Source organism: Choloepus didactylus, chromosome 7 (genome assembly GCF_015220235.1).
Source record: "Choloepus didactylus isolate mChoDid1 chromosome 7, mChoDid1.pri, whole genome shotgun sequence".
Classification (NCBI taxonomy): domain Eukaryota; kingdom Metazoa; phylum Chordata; class Mammalia; order Pilosa; family Megalonychidae; genus Choloepus; species Choloepus didactylus.
Genome location: NC_051313.1, coordinates 100,668,227 through 100,675,045, shown reverse-complemented (window position 1 = coordinate 100,675,045; position 6,819 = coordinate 100,668,227).

The following is a 6,819-nucleotide window of genomic DNA, read 5'->3' as shown; positions in this document are numbered from 1 at the left end:
TACAGCACCCTCATATTTAGCAACAATGTGTTTTTTAATTAAAAATGTTGCTATGAAAAGTGGGCATTTTTGGCATGCAATGGCATCCCAAATGCGTGGGTATGTGGTAGTCATTGAATGGTAGAAAGTTAAGGACAGTGATTTTTAGAATCATGAAAATCTTGTTGCCTGGGTTTCTTTAAGACGTATATGAAGGGAGGTATAGATTGAGTATTGATATGTATCTGTAGTGAAGTATTAAGCTCAGCAGAGCATACAAAGATCAAAACCCCCTTGTTTGCCCAGATGAACAGCAGTCAAATGTTTTCATCATTGGATTTTGTGAAGAGAGGCCCCTGGTTACTCATGTGAAAGTTCCTATAGCTTTAGCAAGTGGCTGAAGAAATAAGCCTGGATGATCAGAGTAATGCGCACTTCCCAGAGAATTTCAAAAGATGCTCTTCATAGAAGCTCCTTGAATTAAAAAGAAAATTGGTTCAGTAACAAGTGTTACCTTTGAACAAAAGTAAATATGTATGTAATGGAATTTTTAAAATAAACCGGGAATCAAAGCTTCTTCTGATGTTTTGCTTCGCCTTTTCTTTTCTTTTAAGATGATTCACTAGGATATTTACTGTAGGTGATTCCTCTAATTTTCAACTTGTCTAAAACAATGATGCATAGATAACACTGTACTGTCCCATTATATTGGTTACTTAGCATATGTATATGCAATGGGAAAATAGACTCCAGTTTTTTTTTTTTATTTTCTCAGTAGCCAGCCCCACAGTTTATTTTTCTGATTGTGATTTATTCTCTTTAGTTCCTGAATAAGAAATGCAACCCACTTTAAAAATATAATCCACATACAGGTTCACAATTCATTATCTCAAAATATGGGGCAAGATATATTTTGGAATTTTGAATATTTTAGAATTTAAAAGGCTATATGGTATATATACTGTATATTACATAGCACCCTTAGTGGGGCCTGGGGCAGGATCATCACTGAATACAGTAACGTTTCTGTAGTGAAGTATATGAATATTCATACTAACTATAATACATAAAGACTATAAATAGCCTCCTGTCAATTCAGGTCAAATTTCATGCCAAATTAATTTTTTTAAACTTCAGGTTCACAGAGGTTTCTGGATTTCAGGATTGCAGATTAGAAAATGTAAATGTGTTTTTAGAAATTTCTTACTACTTGTCTTTTAAGGTTTATCTCTTATAAAAATGAATAGAAGAATTCTAAAATTCTAGAAGCAGTACTCAGTAAAATCTCCTTTCATGTTTTTAAAAATATTACTTTGGGGATTTATTTCTTTGAAGACTCACTGAACCATATCTCTAATTATCAACTATATTCCAAATATATTTCTACAAAATTATTTTAGGATTCTACATACCTATGTTATTTGATGATGGAATGAAATTTGGAGCCCAAAGGAAATGTGCATGAACACTAAAAATGAACAGTAAATATTAAGTTTGAAAAACAAGATTTTTTATTAACTTAATAGGTTTTCTCCAAAGTTTTTTTCTGAAGATAGCGATGTTCTTCTATTCACTTCTAAAGTAGAACTTCAAAATCTAGAACTTCACAAAAATCTAGGCATTGTGTTTTAGGTTAACTTTAGATTTCAGAAGGTTTGTTTTGTTTAGGATTGTGTTTTACTTTGAGAAGCAATAGCACAATGAGGCTTGTTTGGGGGCTAGATTAAGTCATATGATTAGGAGCCCCATCCATGATACCATATATATTCTTATAATGAGACAAATCCCAAATATTCCATGTAGGAATGTTTTAGCATAGCTATATGAATTGAAGGGGGGGGGGAATAAAAAGAAATGAGAAAAGGGAAAAGAAGAAAATGTAGGAAGGAAGAGAAAGAGGGATGAGGGAATGAAGAAAGGAAGAAAGTGTACCCCAATCTCCCTCTGAGCCAAGACAGTGGGGCACCAATATCTCAACCATAACCCTCTGGGGCTCTAGAGAAGACAAGGGACCTCCCTTGACTTACTGGTTTGTCAAACCCAGGAAATAACTCAGAAAAGAGCTCCAAGGAATCATGTTTGGAAACAATTCCCAGGTAGGAGAAATGGGTCATGGGGCAGACATTTAGAAAACAGAAACCAGAACTGAGGAAAGCAGGTTCAATACCATGAACACGAAATCCAGTGCACCACAAGGGGGAATGCACATTGCGAATACAGGTAGGATCAAATGAGGTGTCCATAAACCCAGCTTGAGAAACTAAAGCCTGGGCAGCAAATAACACCAGGAGTCAAACAAGGTGTGGATAAAATCCACACAGGCCAAATGCTAGCATAGAAATAAGATCCTCAGACACCGCCTTTTCTTATAGAGAGAGAAATTCAGTAGCACAGATTTACAGTGAGGCCCAGCCTGGACAGCAGGTTGCTTTACCCTTATCCTGTCCAAAAGCCACACGAAGAGCCAGATGGCTAGCAAGAACTCACCACCAAATCCACAGTCACATATGTACTTAAGCACACAAACAGTACATCAGAATAACAATACGTAAACAAGACAACCTGCATTAAAGAATATAGCAGTAGACCCCCACATGTGCATTAATACACACTCAGCATGTATACAAAGTCAGATACATAGGTCTCACAAAAATGCCACTAGTAGGTCTCTATCCCACCACCCCTGACCTTCAGATCCCTGTTTGGGCCCCAAAATGACTATAAGGAGGAAAAGAGAATGGAGGAAGGGAAAAAGAAAGCAGAAAGACACTCAGAGACATCGGTTATACACACAAGCTCTGTCATAAAAGTTGTCCATACAAGTCTGGTCAATTGCTGTGCTTGCTGTGGTTCCAGAAATCCCCAATGTCTTAAAAAAGCAAAATAATAAAACAGCAATAATAATAACTGTAGTGCTGTTTATTCTTGGTCACAGAGTTAATCGGCTCCTATGGTGAGTGAGTGTGATGAGTGGTGGACTGAGGACATTTTTCATCACGTTTTCATTTTTTGCCTTTGGCAAAAATTCCACCAGCAGTAATAAATAATTCCATACCCCAAAGTGGATATTATTATTATTTTCAAGTGTAAGCCACAGCTGGCTCCTAGCCTGTCAGCTCTACTGGAGTCACAGATGCTATGTGCATACCTGTTGACGAATCTGTAGGTGGAAATTGCTCACCATTCCCACTGCCACACTTCTGCTCTTTCATCCTAATCATGTCCCCTGAAAAAGCAACCAGGGAAGGGAAGAGGGACAGACAGAGGCAAAGGTCCAAGCAGACAGCGTGGGTTTTGCCTGCAGGGTTAGAATAGACACCTACTTCTCAGATGCTGTGTTTTGCAGCTGACTCACTTGTTATATTACAGGATTGAATGAGAATACAAACTCACCACTATTTTAAGGGACTACTCCAGCGTTTGCACATAGTAGGCACTAACAATTGATGAATAAATTAAGAAGTGAATGAGGGACAAGTTCTGTTTTGTTTTCCTCTATGGGCCTCCATTTCTCTGGTTTACTGTCTTCCTAATCCTTTTCCACACACACTTCCCCATCCCCTGGTGCTGACCACCTTCCCAGTGTCCCCTGGCTGGTTCCAATGCACTAAAGCACCTGTCCTTGGTTATCATTTTCAACGTCTTACCTCTTTCTCACTATCAAAATGTGGCCTCCCTCCCAGTCACTCAAGGTCCTGCGTCAGTGAGTGTTAATATGTTAATTGGATAATCAAAATATTTTTTAATGTGCTACCTAGCTATTGCATTATCCCTTGTCCATATCCACATCCTAAATTCAGCTAGAGAATTGTGAAACAATGGAAATGCCCAACATAAACTGACTGGAGACCAGTTGGATAGGGCAGTTCTTTGGGTGTGCTACTAAAATTGTGCCATGTCCTGGTTTGCCGCCCCATTTCATTAAGGCTGGCCATCTTTGGTACGCTCAAAAAACCAAATAAACACATTGTTTTAAAAATGAAACCTCTAGCAATTAACAAAAAGTAAAACAATCAGAAAAGATTAAAATGAAGGGAAGGAGAATTAAAATATACCTAATATTTTATTAGGACATCAGGTGAATTTAGTTATGGAAAAAAAACAAAAAACACTTCTGTTATTCCTAGATAAGTCTAGACCCCAAACAAATAGTACATTGAACATGTTTTGTTAGTGCTAATCAGGTGTTTCACCTGGACATCTCAGAAGCTCCCCCAATGTGCAATTTTTAGCTTATTTTAAAAACTAAACAAATTGGGTTAAATACTCAGAAGTGATTTAATAATGACAACAATATGACCAATAGTTTTATGGGAAGCTGTATGGTTAAAAGAAAACACTGGACTTAAAAAACTAGGCTTATTCCTCACTCTGTCGCTAACTAATTATATTATGATACTTCACCACAGTAGGATCTTTAAAAAATATGGTGCCATGATAAACAAGATAAGGGGGTGAATGGTGTTGGGCTAGTCCTTTAAATTGCTGTGAGTCTATAAAATGAGGAAGTTAAGCATGAAGTCTCTACAGTCTACCGCTGAAATGCTATAATTCACCAAACTCACCCCAAGGGAGTTAGTATGTTCTGAAATAGAGATGAAGAAAAATGGTTGGCCACAGGGAATCAGAGATCAAAGGAGTATATGTGCCCCTCCTCTTCCCCACCTTTCTTTAGGCTGGAAGAAAGGGACTAAGGGGTAGGGATATCACTAGAACTTTCAGGTGGGTGGCACTGCCCAAGCACCAAGCGCCATCACTACTCTTGGCATCCATTACAAACTGAAGCCACGGAACAGCAATGCAGAGGAGAAAATAAAAATCTGCAATTCAGCACCAGTAAGCTGAGTACCTTAAATAACCATCTCCAGAACAGTTATGGCCCCCCCATATAATGCTTAATGGATTGCATAAGAGGGGCATCAGCTATTACCTTACTAAAGAACTGCAGGAGAGATTATTAGAATTAATAAAAATAGGCTGAAAGAGGTGCTAAAAGATACCAGAAAGTTTTCTTGCAATATAAATAAACATAAAAAGTTCCATCACATACCAATGCACCATTAAAGGCAACAGTGTTTGGAAATGGATTTCATAAATTATAAAGTGCTATGCAAATATGGTTAGTCTGAGACAATTCACCATATCCTATCTACTCGCAAAATCCTTTTTAATTTTAATTTTCCAAATCAAAAAGAAAATGATCAATACCATAATTCAAATTTTAAAATACTTCTGAGGAGCAGAGTACAGAGACATGAGTTTCAATTATGGCTCAGTTCACAATTAGCTGTGTGACCTTGGGCAGTCATTTAACTCTTCTAGGCCTCAAGTCCCAATTCTTTGAGACATATGGGCTGAATAATTTCTAAGCACATATTCCAGATCAAATGTTCTAATGACTCTGATATACAGCACATGATGGTTCTTCTCCTCAGAGCTATTTTTAAATGACAATGAAATTTAGATGGCTAGAGAACTTAGACATTAATTTTATAAAACATTCTTCTGACATTTGTAGGAAATACTGGCAGTCCACCAAAAGCAAGGCATAAGAAATACCATTCCACAACATTTTAGTGTGTCAGGGCAAAAAGCAGATTTTCAAGCTAGGAGTACACAGTTTCCTTCAGAAAATCTGCGTTAGGTAAAGTCAGAAAAAGACTGGATGCAAACACTAAGGATGGTGGCATATCACGAGAATCTAGCCAAACTATCTGTTCCAAGAAATATGGGATAAATATTTTGAATGAATAATAATATACAAAAAATAATTATTAACATTGTTTAGCAAACATTTTGGGCCAGGTATCATGATAAAGATATAGCATAGGTTATTTTAGTTAATCTAATACAGTATGGCATTTTATAAGCTTTCTGAGAATTAAACTGAAAAACTGTTTTTTTATTGTGTTATAAATTAACTGTAGGTAGTGCCGAAGTTTAGGAAGAGATACTGAATCAAGCTATTTCTGTCCAGACTTTCTTGTAGATGCCAAAGCTCACATAGACCAAGAAACAGCAATCTACCCTCCATTCTCAAGCTATCACACCTTCTCATATCAAATGGGACCGCTGTTATGTTAGCAGTGTTAGTTGTTAGGGAAGTTTTGTACATTAATATGACCTAAAAGAAATAATAGTAATAAAATACAGCACCAAAACAAGAGTTATATTAAAGTTTATAATACTCAGCAAATTTTGGCACTTAATAAAGATTAATTTCTAACAGATAATCAACTTTTCTATTACTTTTTAAAAATGTTTTTCTGTCATTGAAATGATGAACTAAAGTTAAGACCCTGCCTTGGGTAAATTCAATGTGACCACTAAAGAATAATTCTCAGTTTGCTTACGTAATGATAAGAGTCATTGAAGAAAAGTCACATAGGTGAAACTTCTCTTCTTTAAGACTTCAGCTATCAGCAGTCATAATACAAACCTGCATGAAATCTTATCTATATTTAATGAAGAATTTGCATTTTTGTTCTCTTTTGGCTGAAATTTAACTGCAGGAGAGATCAACATTAAAACAAAATACAAACTTAATGGAAGTATTTTAACAACCGAAAGATTCATTCCCTATGGCAACTTCACTACTTCTCCGTAATGTCTTCAAAATATGTCTATCCAGGTATGAGAGGAAAAGAGTCATTTTCACCCCTAAGAGAAAAGAATGAAAAAGAATCTTATTGGAATCTTACTTCTTGTTTTACTAGTGCCCCCTCTAGTGGAATTTTCACAGTAATGCTGACCAAAAAAAGAAGGTGGAGGGATCTATGACAACGAGCACATATTTTGTTTGCTTTTTTATATTTCCTTTTTAGAAACATTCTAAACAAA